Below are 19,687 nucleotides of genomic sequence, written 5' to 3'. Positions count from 1 at the left end.
TCTGTATCATTGTCAAAGGAAGCCTCCCTTCTCTTCTGCACATGCTGAATTTATGCATCACGCGGGGGTGTCTGTGGGGGAGTCAGCACAATTAAGATGGCAGCTGTGGCTGTGATATCAAAGCCCAGCTCCTTCTTTTTATGTTGCAACATGCAAAACAGGGAGAGCTTCAGTCACATGCAGGCAGCTGCCCCGTTTACTTTGTTGACCTCCCCACCCCACCCCCGGGGACCCCATTGGAGTGTGCTGCATGGTTTGTTGAGTCAAACATAAGCATCCAGTTGACACAATGTCCTTGAATGGGGAGGCCACCGTTGCCCTTGAGTAGCAGCAAAGGGTCATGTTCCAGAAGGGGGTGAAGTAGGAGGGGCCACAGCCAAAAGTCCATGTGATGTCTGTGGCAAGATATTAACTTAAATGCAATTGTTGTTGTTTATTCATTTAGTCACTTCCGACTCTTCGTGACTTCATGGACCAGCCCACGCCAGAGCTTCCTGTCGGTCGTCAACACCCCCAGCTCCCCCAGGGACGAGTCCGTCCCCTCTAGAATGTCATCCATCCATCTTGCCCTTGGTCGGCCCCTCTTCCTTTTGCCTTCCACTCTCCCTAGCATCAGCATCTTCTCCAGGCTGTCCTGTCTTCTCATTATGTGGCCAAAGTATTTCAGTTTTGCCTTTAATATCATTCCCTCAAGTGAGCAGTCTGGCTTTATTTCCTGGAGGATGGACTGGTTTGGTCTTCTTGCAGTCCAAGGCACTCTCAGGATTTTCCTCCAACACCACAGTTCCAAAGCATCGATCTTCCTTCGCTCAGCCTTCCTTATGCTCCAGCTCTCGCAGCCATATGTTACTACGGGGAACACCATTGCTTTAACTATGCGGACCTTTGTTGTCAGTGTGATGTCTCTGCTCTTAACTATTTTATCGAGATTTGTCATTGCTCTTCTCCCAAGGATTAAGCGTCTTCTGATTTCCTGACTGCAGTCAGCATCTGCAGTAATCTTCGCACCCAGAAATACAAAGTCTTTCACTGCTTCTACATTTTCTCCCTCTATTTGCCGGTTATCAATCAAGCTGGTTGCCATAATCTTGGTTTTTTTGAGGTTTAGCTGCAAGCCAGCTTTTGCACTTTCTTCTTTCACCTTCATCATAAGGCTCCTCAGTTCCTCTTCGCTTTCAGTCATCAAAGTGGTATCACCTGCATATCTGAGATGGTTAATTTTTCTTCCAGCGATTTTAACTCCAGCCTTGGATTCCAAAGCCCAGCATGTCGCATGATGTGTTCTGCATACAAGTTGAATAGGTAGGGTGAGAGTATACAGCCCTGCCGTACTCCTTTCCCAATCTTAATCCAGTCTGTTGTTCCATGGTCTGTTCTTACTGTTGCTACTTGGTCGTTATACAGATTCTTCAGGAGGCATACAAGATGACTTGGTATCCCCATACCACTAAGAACTTGCCACAATTTGTTATGATCCACACAGCCAAAGGCTTTAGAATAGTCAATAAAACAGAAATAGATGTTTTTCTGAAACTCCCTGGCTTTTTCCATTATCCAGCGGATATTGGCAATTTGGTCCCTAGTTCCTCTGCCTTTTCTAAACCCAGCTTGTACATCTGGCAATTCTCGCTCCATGAATTGCTGAAGTCTACCTTGCAGGATCTTGAGCATTACCTTACTGGCATGTGAAATGAGTGCCACTGTTCAATAGTTTGAACATTCTTTAGTGTTTCCCTTTTTTGGTATGGGGATATAAGTTGATTTTTTCCAATCTGATGGCCATTCTTGTGTTTTCCAAATTTGCTGGCATATAGCATGCATTATCTTGACAGCATCATCTTGCAAGATTTTGAACAGTTCAGCTGGGATGCCGTCGTCTCCTGCTGCCTTGTTATTAGGAATGCTTCTTAAGGCCCATTCAACCTCACTCTTCAGGATGTCTGGCTCTAGCTCACTGACCACACCGTCAAAGCTATCCCTGATATTGTTATCCTTCCTATACAGGTCTTCCGTATATTCTTGCCACCTTTTCTTGATCTCTTCTTCTTCTGTTAGGTACTTGCCATCTTTTTTTTTTATCATACTCATTTTGGCCTGGAATTTACCTCCAATGTTTCTAATTTTCTGGAAGAGTCTCTTGTCCTTCCTATTCTATTGTCTTCTTCCACTTCTGTGCATTGCTTGCTTAAAAATAATTCCTTATCTCTTCTGGCTAACCTCTGGAATTTTGCATTTAATTGGGCATATCTCCCCCTATCACTGTTGCCTTTTGCTTTCCTTCTTTCTTGGGCTACTTCTAGTGTCTCAGCAGACAGCCATTTTCCCTTCTTGGTTTTCTCTTTCTTTGGGATGTATTTTGTTGCCACCTCCTGAACAATGCTGCGAACTTCTGTCCAGAGTTCTTCCGGGACCCTATCTACTAAGTCCAGTCCCTTAAATCTATTCTTCACCTCCACTGCATATTCCTTAGGAATATTAATGAGCTCATATCTAGCTGATCTGTGGGTCTTCCCTAATCTCTTTATTCTGATCCTAAATTGTGCAATAAGAAGTTTGCAATCTGAACTATAGTCAGCTCCAGGTCTTGTTTTTACCGACTGTATAGATGTCCGCCACCTTTGGCTGCAAAGGATGTAGTCAATCTGATTTCGGTGTTGTCCATCTGGTGAAGTCCATGTATAAAGCCATCTCTTAGGTTGTTGGAAGAGAGTGTTTGTTATGCAGAGTGAGTTGTCTTGGCAAAATTCTATCAGCCTATGTCCTGCTTCATTTTGTTCTCCCAGGCCATGCTTACCTGTAATTCCAGCTATCATTTGACTGCCCACCTTAGCATTCCAGTCTCCCGTGATGAAAATAACATCTCTTTTAGGCGTGTTGTCCAATAGGTGCTGCAGATCCTCATAGAACTGCTCTACTTCAGCTTCTTCAGCATCTGTGGTTGGGGCATATATTTGGATCACTGTGATGTTAGATGGCTTGCCCTGAATTCGAATTGAGATTCGTTTTTTGGATTGTATCCAAGCACTGCTTTAGCCACTTTACTATTAATTATGAAGGCTACTCCATTTCTTCTGTGGTCCTCTTGTCCACAGTAGTAGATCTGGTGGTCATTTGATGTGAAGTGGCCCATTCCAGTCCATTTCAGTTCACTGACGCCCAGAATGTCTATCTTTAATCTTGACATCTCACCAATAACCACATCCTATTTGCCCTGGCTCATAGATCTTACATTCCAGGTTCCAACGGTGTGTTGATCCTTAGAACATCGGATTCGCTGTTCACCACCAGCACCGTCGGCCGCTAGCCGTCCTTTCGGCTTTGAGCTAGCTGCGTCATCACGTCTGGGGCTAGTTGAACTCATCCTCTGTTCCTCCCCAGTAGCATTTTGACCATCTTCCAACCTGGGGGTCTCATCTTCCGATGGTATACCGACATATCTCTGGTTGTACTGATCCATTGAGTTTTCACGGCAAGAATACGGGGTGGGTTGCCATTACCTCCCCCAGGGATCGCATTTAGTCTGACCTCTCTGTCATGACCTTCCCGTCTTGGGTGGCCCTTCATGGTTTAGATTATATCCTTTGGACTAGACATGTTTTCATCATGCAAAACCTTTATCGTGTTTGAGGAGTCACTGAGGCTGCACAAAAGCCCCACAGGGCCTGCTTCTGGCTTGACCCCTTAGCCACATCTTGGGGGGGCGGGGACCACAATCAGCAAGATGCATCGCAAGGCAAGCCCCACCCCTTTTATATGTGTTTCCATTCAGCAGGCATATTCAGAAGGAGGGAAGCTGGCATCACAAGACTCTGTCTACCATCTTGCCAGCTTTGACCTCGCTGCAGATGCCCCCCCTTCAAAGAGGCAAAGCGTGGTTTAGAAACCGTAAGTCCTGGCTTCACTGGACACCATAAGTCAACACTAAACAAACCACACTCTGGCTATGTTCACACCACACACTTAGCCAAGTCAGTTACAATCCTAGTGGCTGAATTTGCACAATAGGCTAACCTTGGGATAAGGCAGTGCTTCTCAACCTTGGCAGCTTGAAGATGTGTGGACTTCAACTCCCAGAACTCCCCAGCCAGCTATGCTTCTTAGGGCTGGCCAGGGAATTCTGGGAGTTGAAGTCCACCCATCTCCAAGTTGCTACAGTTGAGAAACACGGTAATGGGGGTTGCAGAATGGCCTCTCAGCTGCTGAAAAGCGGAGCCTTTTGGGGGTGGCACCCACATTTTGGAACTGCCTGCTCAGCAACTTGGCTATTTTTTTTTACAGTGCCACCCCCAGGCTCTTCTCTTAGGCCTTGATTAGCTCCTAATGGCATCAAAGGTAGCTTGAACTGCCTTCTCTGTGACTATTTGTTTCGGATTGCAATTGCTGTCACCCTGATACAGCTCCACCAGCTTTTCAGTGCTGCCCAACATCCATTGCATTCTTCCGGCAACTCATAGCTCTTAATGGCATGGAGGCATTTATAATTGCTTTCTGCAAGACCACTTATTTGCTATTAAAATTACTGTCTTTACTGTTCTATCTGCCATTTTTATTTGTCCTTTTATTATATATGTTTTTGGGAGTTGAATTCTGGGAGTTGAAGTCCACGCATCTTCAAGTTGCCAAGGTTGAAAAACACTGGTTTAAGGTTTAACTTTGGTTAGCTTTCTCACGTTTTACTGCGTTGCATGAACCAGGCCACTTGGTTTCTCTTCTGGTTCTGTGTCCTGTACACTCCTGGAACGTGGGCCACCTCAGTAATCAGGCTGTGTGCGCAGAGACCACAGGACCCTTGAGCAGCATCCCTAAATCCTAAGAGGAACCCCACGGCGAAAATGCTGCATTGCTTGCATTGCTCTAAAAATATTAGGTATTCAGAAAGACTGTTTTTACCCAGGCAGATACAGGCAGGTTTAATTAAATCAACACCAACTCATACGATTAATGGATTAAAAGCTTCCTAGCCCAGCCATAATCTTCAGCGTAAGTCTGCTGCTAAATTAATCTGTGCCCTTTGCAGCTGACCCCCCACACACACACTTTTTTTTTTTTTTAAATTGCCCGGCCTACTAACTGATTGAATCCGTTTGTCTTTTCAAACCAGTTGCAGGAGTGTCAGTGCTGAAGGACCACTGGGCAGATAGACAGGCGGACCATGGAGAAGACAGCTCCCAGGACCCAAATGGGTGGGTGAGTCCAGCAGCTTCTGAGGAATTCAACAAAGCTTCTGACCCAAGGGCCTGGCTCCTTCCTTTGCATCACCTTAACCTCCTGGAGGCGGGTGTGGGCGGAAAAATGCAATCACAGACAGTTCACAAAACTTTCCTACATAGTGCAGATCAAGAGGCAGATTTGAATAAAAAAGGAATGAAAGAATGATGAGGCAGAGAAAAAGGGAAGCTGACATCTGGATTGATCCGTTGTCTTCCAACTGAGAGGGAGGTACAGTGGTCGGAGCAGGGAAAGGGTGCAGCTTCAAACTCCAGGGTGCATCCCAAGCTATGTGCTGTCTCCCTCTCAGCTACAGATCCTGGCTTTTCATAGATATGATATGGTGTGAGAGAGAGATATCCTGGGAAGTCCTCTTTTTTTTTTTTTTAATCCACAGTTCTCAGGCTAGAGCAGCATTTCTCAACCTTGGCAACTTTCAGATGAGTGGACTTCAACTCATCTGAAAGTTGCCAAGGTTGAGAAACACTGGGCTAGAATGCTGGTACTTTTAGTGGATTCCAGGACCAAATATTGCGAGTTCATTTCAGAGCTAATTCTGCCCTCCATCCAACTAATTGCCTCTCCTAGCTCAGTTCCCCTTTTTTCTACTAAGGCTATGACGCATTATCCTAAATAAAATTTACCCATCACATCTTAGGATCAGCAAGATTTTGATCTCCTCCCACCCAGTTTGTAAAAGTTCTTGAATCTCATACTCCTTAATGAGCTAGCAGGGCCCCCAGGATGTGCCCCCTGATGTGTCCTTAGAGCATCTTGCTTCCCCTGTGTGAATGGTCCACCCTAGAAGAAAAGAGAGATGCATTACAAGCATCTGCTGCCACCATCAGATGCCTTGCTGGTGTCTCATCAGGTGGAGGAAAACAGTAGTGAAATGACTTGATTTGACAGGATGGGTAATTGAGTCAAACTGGCCTCCTACCTGTGTAAATCAGTTAAGGAGAAGATCAGCTGGACCAGAAGCTCACCAGCAGAATCTGTGTATCAGACAGTCTTCAAGCTGCTCCCAAATGTACAAATGCGTGAGCTTCCTTGAAAGGTTCTTTGTCCGTGTCACCCGTGGCAGAAGGAGGGGGTTTAATTCCATGAACCGCTAGATCTGTGCTCAGGATGAATCAAATATTGGTATATTGTTTTCTGCTACAGAAATTAAGGTTACTATGGTAACAAATCATTCTGGCCAAGTGAAGAGGTCACATTTAATTGTCCTCAGTTTAGGTGTTAATAGTTACATTGCCTGAGGGGAAGGCAGCTTGCAGAAATTTTGTTTAGTTTTTAGCCTTGCAGCCTGAGTAAGCTTCCCGCTCTCAGCTCTGAGCGTGTGTGAATGCACAAGCCTGTAAATACGTTTTTGTGCTTTCTGTATATAAACTTATTTTTATAGAAATGCCTGGTGTGTGATTTTTCTGATCTCTCTGGGCCAAATGCTTTCCAGCACTCTGCAACATCAAATTCCAGGCACTAACCAGATGGATCTGGAAGATCTTTCCTGACAGAAAACAGCCTGTGGGATTTTAATTCCCTTTACTTGCTACTTTTCCAACTAGGATCACTCGTAACTCATCACATTAGCTCATCTCTACACTGCTGGTACAGAGGACATTAGTGGTGCCCTTCTGCACCAGCCTTTCATGAGGCACCACTGGCAAGCTCTGGGGGATGTTGCCCTCTTGTCCGTCCTTCCTGCTCCTACATTTGAAGTACATACTTCGCCACCCTTGGGGAGGCTGGCGCCCTAGAACAATCCTAGAACGGCCCTTTATACTCACAGACTGATAGACAACCTTCAGCCATCTAGATTTTATCACAGCTTTATTTTTATTGTATTTGTTGTATTTATAATTGTCTTGAATTTTAACTTTGTTTTCATTGTAAACTGCCCAGAGTCCCTCCTTTGTGTGTGGGGGGGGGGGAGATGGGCGGTGATAAAAATTTGATAAAATAAATAAATAAAATAAAAATAGGGAACATCAGTGCTTGACAATTTTGCTGGCCCCCCAGAAGTCGAACGTATGGCTTGCTTTAAGCATCCTGTGCATTCGGCTGCCATTAAAGACTGGGTCTTTCTTATCCCTGTTCCAGCTTGCAGAGCACATGTTGCCAGGCATGCTGATCACTCTGCTGTAACATGATGGAGTGTTAGGGAGGGGCTCAGAACAGTGATAAACTGCACATCAACATGCGATTCACACCAAAACCAGGTGAAGCTTCAATTGCAACGTTCCAGCTGCCATCGAGACCTTTTTGACCATCCCCTGTGGACATCCCTGCACATCAGCACAGACACCCTGTTGTGTTGTGTGTGTGCCTTCGGGTCAGTGTTGACTCCTGGCAATTGCCTGGACATATCCCTGCACTTTTCTTGGCAAGGTTTCAGAAGTGGTTGGCCCTTGCCTCCTTCCTAGGGCTGAGAGTGACTGGCCCAAGGTCACCCAGCTGGCTTTGTGCCCAAGGTGGGACTAGAACTCACAGTCTCCTGGTTTCTAGTCTGATGACTTCACCACTGCTCCAGACTGGCTCATCAGACACCCTAGTTTTCTTGGCAACTTTCCCTGCATCAAAACAGCTGATGTGGCCAGAGAAAGCCAACCATGGCACTAATGCAGCTCTGCCACTGCTCTTGTCTGGCTTTCTCCATCGTTCTCTGCCTCTTCTCAAGTTTGAGCATTATAATTAATCAGTCCCTTTCCAGCCTTCACCAGCTTCCGGCTCTGAGGATCCCCACTTCGCTCACACCCAGTGGTCTCTGTTATTGCCTGCTCTATTTGTCTTGTGGAAAAGCCAAAAGGGTCACAGTTCCAAGCAGTTTACAAGCTGGTCACATAAATTACTCAAAACAAGCCAGTATTCTGCTACAGCCTTCCTTGTTCAGGTGCCAGAGACAGAAGACTATAATTCCCCAAATTCCCTGATGGTTTGCAAAAAAAAAACCAGGTCTTGCACTTTTAAAAGAAGCTTTTTACAGCATGGAAATAAGCATCAGCACATCATGATAAATGATGGTTAAATGTAGAGGAGGAGAAGGTAGCTAACAATGAGGCAACTGTCATTCCATTTCTGCATTTAGCTGGGTAAGATCTCTGGAGCACCCATCCCTGTAAAACTGGCCAGTAGTGGGGCATCAGTTTTTACTGCTCCTGTGTCTTTAAGAATGAATGAATGAATGAATGAATGAATGAATGAATGAATGTCAGGATTTTGGCAGGGCAGGCCTTACATCATGCCATTAGTGTAACTTATGGTCAGAAAAACTGCTACAAGCCATCACTCAATTACGCCTAGAAACCTTCCTCTCTCCCCAAGGAGGAAAGCTCAGTCCCCTAATCTCAGCCTTGCCATGTTCTGTCTCTCAAAAAAGGGTTGGTGAAATCTCATCTCTCTTTCCTAATGAATGAAGTAGGTAGCTGTCAGCCCTTCAAGGTAGGCCAGGTCAGGAAACAGACTCCACAAGAATACTGGAACTCTACTTTATTAATATAGGCTATAATAACAGAATCTTGAAAACCCAACAATACCTCCCCTTCTTCTCTCATACCAAAGAATGTCAAGGCAGAGCAATCCTGAGTTTCTTTCTCACACTTTCTTGTTTCCTGTCAGCCTTCCCAGGTAGAGCAGACAGGAAACATGACCAGATGGGCTAATTCTACTTTATTGTAAGGCTACATTAACTGAATCTTGCAAGTCTGAAAGTACAATTCTCCCACTGTCACCTTTACAGCCAATAACTTAGGGAGGGTCCCACCTGAACCTCTTGCGTCTCCCACTCTGCAGCTGTGGGCTATGCTCCCTCTTACCTGCCCACTCCCTAGGCAGCATCTCTTTGCCCCATCTCCCAAGGTCATTCCCACATACCATTACATTTCCCCAGGCTAAGCTCATGTTTTGCCAATGGTCATGTATCTTCTCCAAGGTCAACTCTGTGCTCCTCTACAGTAGCTCAGTTCACAGGCCCAGCTTCTAAAACAGGACCTGCAGTGATATAAAACTAATTTTAAAAAGAGTAGCTACTCCATCTGGTGCCTTCTATCTCAGTTGAGCTACCCAACCTTTCTTCTCCACTAGGGGGGAAGGAACCAGATTTCATCTACCTTGAATCTTAAACTTGATCCTTAAACTAAAAAGCAAAAGGGCTCATAATTCTTGACTTCCTCCATCAATTAGTTTACTGCCCACCTGGATCTCTGCTGCCCAAAGGGCCTCAAGAGCTGGCAGATGTTTTAAAAAGGTAACTGCAGTCCTTAGATGGAGAAAAATGGCCTGTCCCTCTTTTATGGCTTAGCACAATGTGTGAATACAGCCTTCCCATTCTAAGCTGCAGTATCTGAAGGAACACCCCTTTCAGTATGTTCCCTAAGATCACCATTGGAGGACCTGCCCCAGGTACCCTCCATCATGAGGTTCAGGGGGTGGCTACTGTCAGCCTTGTGAGGTAGTCCAGACAAGAAGCACACCCATTATTGTAAGACTACTGTACATCAACAGAATCTTGCAAGTCTGAAAGTACATCCCTCCCCCCTCACCTTTACAGTCCAGGAAACTAGGGAGGGTCCCTTCTGAGATGTTTGCCATGCCCCCATTCCTTCTGTGGGCTCAGCTGCCTCTTATCTGACTGTTGCCTAGGCTGCGGCTCTTCCTCCTGTCTCCCACGGTCATCCCCACTGACCATTACAGCTATCCAGGAGAAAGCCTTTTCAGTGGTAGCTCCTGACTTCTCAATCCCTCCCCAGAAAGGTCTGCCTGGGGCCATCTTTACATCTTTTGGGCTCCAAACAAACCTTTTTATTCTTTCTGGACATGTAATAATGTGATAACACTTCTATATTTTCAAACTTTGCACTGCTGTTCTGATTCATTTTGCTCGATTGTTTATTTGGCCTTGTATATTTCATATAACTTTTAAGGTATGTTTTGATTATATTTGTTTTTGTTGAATGTTATTGTAACCTTCTTTGAGGTTGTTTTTAACAGGAAGCAGTTTACAAATGTTTAAAATAAGTAAATAGCAGCCAAGTAAACTGTCATAGTTAGACAAAGTATACCTTAGCATCCTGTGTGAATTTAGGCTGGGTTTATGTACGACAACATAAAAGATTTATCCCCAGTGGCTCCCCAAAGGCAAACCCCTAACCACCCAGAGTCCCCTTTTTGGGAGAGATGGGCGGTAATATAAATTTGAAGAATAAATAAATAAAAATCAATCAATCTGGGACAGTGACTCCACAATCCAAACTATCCTTAGAAAATGGGTGGCTGCTTCCTGCACTTCGTTTTATTCCTCCCCCCGCCCCCCAGATAATGGTGACTCATTTGTGTCATTACTGAGGGCTGAACATGCTTAATGACAAGTGATGTGCTTGGGGGTGTCCCAGGGAGTCTGTCAAATAAAGTCAAGATGGCTGCTGCAACCTCACGATTGACGCTCCGCCTTTTTAAAAGAAAATCGTGCAAAAACAGGCAGAGCTTTGATCATGGAGTTGCAGCTGCCATGTTGACTTTTTTGACACACACACACACACACACACACACACCATTGGGCATCCCTGGATGTATCCACCTTAGCCAAGAAGGGGCAAGGGGACCACCCAGAACTCCTGCCCCCACTCATGTTTCTCAGGTGCACACCTGGAAGACATATAGGCCTGTTGGGGGAAAAAACCAACTTTCTAAAAAATTTAGGATTGTCTACCAGTTGTCTTTTCTCTTTCTATTTGTATTATTATTTGTTACCGCTAAGCACTCTGGAACCCTCAGACGTTTCCTTGGCAGCAGTTTCTTTGGGGAACATGAGTGAAGGTTGCTCAAAAAGAGCACCTGCTGCTTACCAAATTTGCTTGCCGCACCCAGCGTCTGTGAGGCTGGAAAAGCCCTGGGCTAGAAATTCTCCGCTAGTCTGCAGGTTCCTTGAGAACAGATGAGACCGGAGGCAAATGCGTTTCCAAAATACTTGATCTGCCAGGATTCCGGTGCAGCAGGGGGACCAAAAAGCAAAAGGTTTCCCTCCCACAGCTAGAGCAGCAGGGCGGCCTGCCCCCCAAGGCTGCTTCTGGGCTCAGCAGTTTGCAGTTCATCCAAAGCAACATCTCAGCTCTTGAAAGCCAGCCCTGGTCCCACCAGCAGGGAAGCCCTTCCTCCCAGCCCAGGCTATGCCAACCAAAGGGTGAAAGCTGGGCAGAAGAAGCCAAGCTTCAGGCTTGTTTGCATAAAACACAGAATCCTACCCTAACCAGACGACCCAGTTCCCACTACACCAGTGTTTCTCAACCTCAGTGACTTTAAGACATGTGGACGTCAACTCCCAGCATTCCCCACTGCACTAGACACAAGGCCCCTAAGCTAGCAGGGAGAGGAAAACCAAGGGGTGTGACCCAGAGATTGGTTTTCTCAACAGTCACCTCCTTCCTTCCCCTCTGAGGTTAGGTGTGTCCCAATCCTGATGACATTCCAGATGATGAAGTCAGGTGTGTTCCAGAAGATGACAAAAACAGACCCCTTTAAGAGACCGGTGAGACTCATTCAATGCCAGCTATGGCTTTACTTGTAATTTTTAATTGTTTTGTTTTATGATTTCTTGGTTTTATGGGTGGATTCTTTGAGGTGGTAAATATTTTATCTCAAATGTTGTAAGATGCCTAGAATTGGGAGAGTAGGAAGCAAATAAAATAAAAAATAAATACATAAATCTGGTGCGATGTGTTTTAATGATTCCTGTTGGATTTTAAAAAACATTTTCTTGACCCTCTGTTGGCCATCCAGGTTCACATGGCAAGTCAGCAGCCATGCAAATTGAAATGATGAGAGGTGGGGGGGGAGAGGGAGAGAGAGGAGAGAGAGAGCGAGAGAGACAGAGAGAGATAATGGATGGATAGATAATAGATAGATAGACAGACAGACAGACAGACAGACAGACAGACAGACAGACAGATAGATAGATAGATAGATAGATAGATAGATAGATAGATAATGGATGGATGATAGATAGATAGATAGATAGATAGATAGATAGATAGATAGATAGACAGACAGACAGACAGACAGACAGACAGATGAGGGATGGATAGATGATAGATAGAAGATGGATGGATGGATGGATGGATGGATGGATGGATAGAAGATGGATGGGGAGATAGATAGATAGATAGATAGATAGATAGATAGATAGATAGATAGATAATGGATGGATGATAGATAGATAGATAGATAGATAGATAGATAGATAGACAGACAGACAGACAGACAGACAGACAGACAGACAGACAGATGAGGGATGGATAGATGATAGATAGAAGATGGATGGATGGATGGATGGATGGATGGATAGAAGATGGATGGGGAGATAGATAGATAGATAGATAGATAGATAGATAGATAGATGATGGATGGATAGATGATAGATAGAAGATGGATGGATGGATGGATGGATAGATAGAAGATGGATGGATGGATGGATGGATGGGGAGATAGATAGATAGATAGATAGATAGATAGATAGATAGATAGATAGATAGATGATGGATGGATAGATAGATAGATAGATAGATAATGGATGGATAGATAGATAGATAGATAGATAGATAGATAGATGAGGGATGGATAGATGATAGATAGAAGATGGATGGATGGATGGATAGAAGATGGATGGATGGATGGATGGGGAGATAGATAGATAGATAATGGATGGATGGATGGATGGATAGATAGATAATGGATGGATGGATGGATGGATGGATGGATAGATAGATAGATAGATAGATAGAAGAGGGAAGGATAGATGATAGATAAAAGATGGATGGATGGATGGATGGATGGATAGATAGAAGATGGATGGATGGATGGGGAGATAGATAGATAGATGATAGATAATGGATGGATCGATGGATGGATGGATAGATAAATAGATAGATGATGGATGGATAGATAGATAGATGATGGATAGATAGATAGATGAGGGATGGATAGATGATAGATAGAAGATGGATGGATGGATAGATAGAAGATGGATGGATGGATGGATGGATGGGGAGATAGATAGATAGATAGATAGATAGATAGATAGATAGATAGATGATGGATGGATAGATAGATAGATAGATAATGGATGGATGGATGGATAGATAGATAGATAGATAGATAGATAGATAGATAGAAGAGGGAAGGATAGATGATAGATAGAAGATGGATGGATGGATGGATGGATAGAAGATGGATGGATGGATGGATGGATGGGGAGATAGATAGATAGATAGATAGATAGATAGATGAGGGATGGATAGATGATAGATAGAAGATGGATGGATGGATGAGGAGATAGATAGATAGATAGATAGATAGATAGATAGATAGATAGATAGATAGATAGATAATGGATGGATGGATGGATGGATGGATGGATAGGTAGGTAGGTAGGTAGGTAGATAGATGATGGATGGATACATAGATAGATAGATGATGGATGGATGGATGGATGGATAGATAGAAGAGGGAAGGATAAATGATAGATAGAAGATGGATGGATGGGTAGATAGATAGATAATAGACAATGGATGGATGGATGGATGGATGGATGGATGGATGGATGGATGGATAGATAGATGATGGATGGATAGATGATAGATAGATAGATAGATAGATAGATAGATAGATAGATAATGGATGGATAGATAGGTAGGAGATGGATGGATGGATAGATGGAAGACAGAGAGAGGGCAATGGATGATAGAGACACAAATCAAAGAACTACGTTTTTATACCAATCTGGATTTGCCTCAAAGGTCGTTGCACACAGAGAAGCCACACTACATTCTCTGAGCAAAGCAGAAGGAAACACCTGGAAAATTCAAGTTAATGTTGAAAAATCAGGAATGGAAGAGAGATCATAGTGATACTGATTTATATACACTTCTGGTCAAGGTGCACTCAGTGCTGAAAAATAACATTTTCATGGTATCTTGCCTTTCTCCATATTTGGAATTTCAGACAGCTTTGTGTCCCTTCATTGCTGTTTGTCTGCAACTAGATTCCTGTTTCTATGACTTTAGTTGGCCTTCTTGACTGAGGACAGGAGGGGGAAACCTCTGGGTCACATATTGGTCTCCTCTCCCATTTTGAGGTCTTCAAAACATTTCCAGATCATGTTGCCAAACCCTGGAGGCATAAACAACTCTTTTCTCCAGTTTTTCCCTTTTTTAAAAAATAAAAAACAAGGGACAAATGTAATCCTGATGCATCTGCAAAGTGTAAGACATTTATTATATCCCTTACAAGCATGCAGAACCCTCCCCACTACTCCAGTTACATAGTCAGAGAACTGCTTCTCTAATGCTGAAATAATAAAATAAAATAAAATCATAAAATAAAATAAAATCATAAAATAAAATAGGGGTGGCCCTGGGCCACACAGATATTTGTCCACTCTTAATTGATGCAGTAGACACCCAGGGTCATCTGTTCTGACCATGAGACTGCCCAGCTTTGATTCGAGATTCATTATAAGTTGCCTTGTGTTGATTTTGCTTCCTGATTGTAAACTCTAGCAGAGATTTAGCCATGAGCAAGACACCTGTTTGCAAATATACGTTGATAAAGCAATTAAAAGTGCATCCAGTTAACCATCTCGCAAAGCGTTCCACAGCAGGACATTCTATGAACCTCATTGCAGATTTGTCCTGTGGGAGTGTGAGGAACACATCCCCTTTTACTGCTTGTAAGAGACCCTCCCAAAGCATTGATTGTCCTCAAAAGCTTGTGGATTTCCAGGTCAACTAGAATCAGCTGGAACGTGGCTGATTTTCCAGGCACACACTCTGAGTTCTTCCTCACAGCCAAATTACTGGCAGAAAGAGCAAATTTCCTCCTCAAATTTTCCTTGAGCCAGAAGAAAAGTCTCCTGCCAAACTTTGGGCTGTTTTTGTGGCCAAGTCCCATCCTGCCTCAAAGGTGTTGTGGTTTCGATGGCACTGGTGGATTTCAGGCTTCACTTCCCCTTCCTCCAGGCATCACCAGGTGCCAGGGATGGCGGACCGAGCCACCTTTCAAGTTACATGAGTGACAGGCCATTGGCACTGATTGATTCAAGCCTGTGACCTGTCAGTCAGACTGTTTTGGAACACGGGTCTAGTGCTCTCTTGAAGAGGGCTAAACCCATGGCCAAACCTACCCCAAAGGGCCACAAACATGGGATGGAGAAAGGGAGCAGCCAACCAACATCTCCTCCAATCTGTGTTTCTTCTTGGTCACCCCACACTGACCCAGCCCTGTTCTTATGAAAACATGGTTCAGGCTTTGTGCTAAGCCATGGCCTGTTGAATAAGCCCAAATGGGTTGAGTTAACAAATCCCACTGAGCATGAACAAACTACAAGGTTTACTTCAACACAATATGCTGAAACAAAAGAAAGAAACCACCACAATGTCTTAATGTGATGTATGAAGCCAAACTCTGAGTGAGAGATGATTTCTCAAAGTCTCCTGAAACCCCCCTACAAGCTCCAGGCTTACAAACCCCAGGTGCCTAGCCAGCTAGGCCACTGTAATCCCAACTCAAATGGGAGGCACCAGGTTGGGGAAGGTAGCTTTGTCCCATTAATTGTAACTTCAGTCTGGCTGCAGCCCAGTTTCTTCCCTTCTCACAAGAGTGAGGCTGCAAAGATCCAGATAATCACTAGGTGGTAACTGAGTTAGAGCATTCTCTCTCTCTCTCTCTTTATCGCCATCTAGTGGTTGTCTAGAAATGTGCAGTCCATGGCCTAGTCCTGCAAAAGAACAACTGCTGCCTTCTGCAATAATTTCTTCTGTGCCCCATTGGAAACTTTCTGGGCATGACAACCTCTGACCTGTATTTGGTCCACCTCCATTTTTCCTCCCTCTTTTCCCCAACCTCCTACAGAACTGATCACAGAGAATCCATGCACTGACCTGCTGCTCCCTCTTTCTCATTCTCTTTTCCATTCAGCTTGAATGATATGTTTTGTTTCCTCTTTCCCCCTGCAAACCACCCTCTGGAATTTCAAAGGGAGGGGGCACAGCTGCTGCAGCCATTGTTCCACGCTGTAATTATATTTTCCAATCTGCTGCTATGCTATGCAATGCAAAATCATTTCCTGCCATCTGTCCACGTCTATATCTTCATAGACAAAAGGAAGAAACTCAATTGCCTTTACACCCAAGGTGGTTCCTGCTCCCTCAGCCTCCCTTGCCGCAAACTGCAGCCGTCTCAGCCAGGACTAAGAAGAACCCTATTGGCATGGAGATGTTGCTGAAGAGTAACCTTTAGTGCTCGTCCAGCCCTTGGGAGCATCCTAAGCATTCTGCTCAAACGACCTTGTTGCACTCTTTCCATCCAAGAAGGGCAATACAATCCTTCTATTACATAGGGGAGAAAGAGACTCGCAGCTCACCAGATGCCACCGAGTCAGCTCAGGGCAGAACAAGATTTGAACTGGCATCAGTTGGGCTGGGTCCTGAAGCCATTAGTGGACGGCTAGGACCACTGAATGGAGCAGAGCTTAATACAGCGAAAAGATGCACACAGAAAAGAATATTATCTAAAAGAGCATTAATGAGCACATTAGAGAAATATAGGTTATTGTTCTTACACACTTAGCCCACCCAAGCATAAAGAATTACACACTTAGACAAAGTAGGTTCAAAAGTAAGCAAAAAAAAAAAAGGTCTTACTCATTTATCTGGTCCAGTTACGTCCATTCAGAAAAGATGATTCTTGTTCTTCTTTCTTTCCCTAAACTGAATTAACCCTTAGCCCTTATTGCTGCTAAAGGGCTGTATGCAGGAAAGGGGGGGGGTCCTCCTGACTCTAGGCCCATGCATGGCCCACATATGGAAGGAGCAGCAGCCGCATGCTTCCTTCTCAGATGGTAGAAGAAGGTAGAACTAAAGAATGTGGGAGGGACAACAACCAGCCTCCTCCAGAAGCACATAGAGAATTGCATCCTAGAACAAACTCATCCACATGCTAATGAGGCATGCTGATTTGCCGGGACCTCCAACAGGTCCATCGCTTCAGACCCCTGAACTTAGAAAAGCTCTAGCAGCAGTGTCCAAAGCCACACAACCATCCCAGAATGCTTTCATGTGGCCAATAAACCACTTCAGAAAAGGTAGACAAAATGTTCCCATTGCCTTGCCTTTGCTCTGCTCTGGGCACAGGTTTGGGACAGGGGAAATGCACATACCCAGAGAGGCAGAGGATAAAAGTGCCACCAGCCCTCTGTTGGCTGCTGTCACTGACTGGGGTCCTTCTGGGTGGAGCCCCGGTCTCCTTCCAACCCAAGGAGCATCTCAAAAAAGGACATCAGCCAGCAAGCTTAGCATCCTGGCCAGCAGCTACAGAGGAACAGGCATGCTAAAGGAGTTTCACTCAGGTTTCAGCAATGCCTCCAACAAAACCATTCTTCTTAAGCTCATTTAGTTTCATTCAGGGTGCAACGGAGTTTGCTGAACACTAACGCGGTACATTGCAAAGCATGGTGAAGTCATTCCCTTTGGGATGAATCAGAGATGCTACCGGGGTGGTGTTCTATTCAGTTTGTTCTGTTCCAGGTCCAAAGGGAAGGAACTGCCTCCCCTTAATGGGGGTGTCCCCAGAAGGAAGTGAAAGGGAGGATTCCACAAACATCTTTTGTGCGAGTTTACTGCCATCAAAACACGGAGATTTAATGAGCCTTTGTTGGAGCTTCCAAATATCCAGCTGTCTGTTCTGGACCAGAGAATGTTCAAATCTAAAAACAAATGAAAAAAAGTAAATCCCAAATGTTCAGAGACGTGGTTAGAAAAGCCTAATATCTTGACAGCTAGACATCACTCAGCTCCCCTCCTCCAGATATCCGGAGGTTGGAAACAGAGCTGGAAAGAGGTTGGGGAAGGAGGAGCAAGCCAAACTGCAGACCTTCCCACCCCACCCCACACACCCAAGTGCGCTCGCACACGCACACACATGTGCACAACCTTCCTTTCAACTTGGCTTGAGCCCAGCTCCACCAGGGCTCTCTCTGCCTCCCCCTCCCCTTCAATTCCTCCGGTTTGATACCTTTAAACACACAGAGGCATGAAAAATAAATGTTACTGGAAAGAGACAGCGGTGGAAGTCTGGAAAGCAATTAGCAGGCAGAGAAGCATAATTAGTGCTCAGAATGCAAGCAAAGAAATAAAGTAGCTTTCGGATGCAATCAGGGTCGTGCCTGAATTACAAACCGTTAGCCGAATTGCTAATTAAACTCAAGGAGTGAATCACGTCTGTCTAAGGGCCCAAGACAAGCCTTCCTTAACTTGTCTGTTCCAGCAACAGGACAGCAGTCATCCAACCTGGCTGAAGATGGGCAAAATGGCTGGTGTCATGGAGCCAGATAGTTCCACTGGTGACCTTGGTGAGACCTGGACCTGGACCTGGACCTGGACCTGGACCTGGACCTGGACCTGGACCTGGACCTGGACCTGGAATGCCTGGCACAGGTCAGCCACTATCCCAGGATGACTCACCTGGTTCCCTTCCCAGAGTACTAAGTGACCAGTCTCTAGTCCTTGGGGGTCTAGAGTTCATGAGCCCAGCCCACATTCCACCCTCCCAACATTCTCATTTGCTATCATCGTCCCAGGACAGATGCTCCATCCCTGCTTGAGGAACTAACAGGCCAGACCATGATCCCTCAAATCTTGCCACCTGTTTCTGGCCAATTTCAGAATGCTGGTTTTCAACTTTTGGGGGGAAGATTATTGAGAGGGTACTTAGCACATAGCTGCAGAGGGCCCTGGATGAAGTGGGTTATCTGGACCCTTTTCAGTCTGGGTTCAGGCCGGAGTACAGTACTGAGATGAATAGAAAGATATTCAGCCTGATTCAGGCAGAAGCCTCCTACCTCCTCCAGCAGTAAAGTAGGCTCAAAAACACCCTCCCAGGGAAATTAGAAAGAAATTCTCAAGCAGCCCGGGGTTCAGATAGAAAAACAGGGCGCTCATTCGACAGAGGAGAAAAACCTCTGAGGAATTACAGAAGATCACTCCCACCCTCTGCTACGATGCTGCTTTACCACTATCTGTAGAAAGCCTTCGGGGAGAAACCATGATTTGCTAAAAGTGGGAGAGAAGTGTTTATTGTTTTATTGTAAACCGCCCAGAGTCGCTTTTTGAGCGAGATGGGTGGTGTCGAAATTCGAAATACAAATAAATAAATGTGGTTGCGGTTGTTGTTGTTTGCTTATTCGTTAGATTCCTAGACTGCCACAATCATGCAATTCTTGGCTGTGTACAAATTTGATTAGAAATGTACACATCAACCACCCATGGCGTCATAACAATTAGTAGAATACTGAAATTAAAACCAACAGCCTATTTGGGGTAATAGAAGCATTCCAATGGCAGTCTCTTCACTAAACAAAAAAGGTTCCTGGAAACACTCCGTCTTAACATGTTTCTGGAAGGTCATCGATATTGGAACAAACCTGGTTTCCTGA

The sequence above is a fragment of the Candoia aspera genome, chromosome 10 (genome assembly GCF_035149785.1).
Source record: "Candoia aspera isolate rCanAsp1 chromosome 10, rCanAsp1.hap2, whole genome shotgun sequence".
Lineage (NCBI taxonomy): Eukaryota > Metazoa > Chordata > Lepidosauria > Squamata > Boidae > Candoia > Candoia aspera.
Note: the sequence above shows the minus strand (reverse complement) of the source record.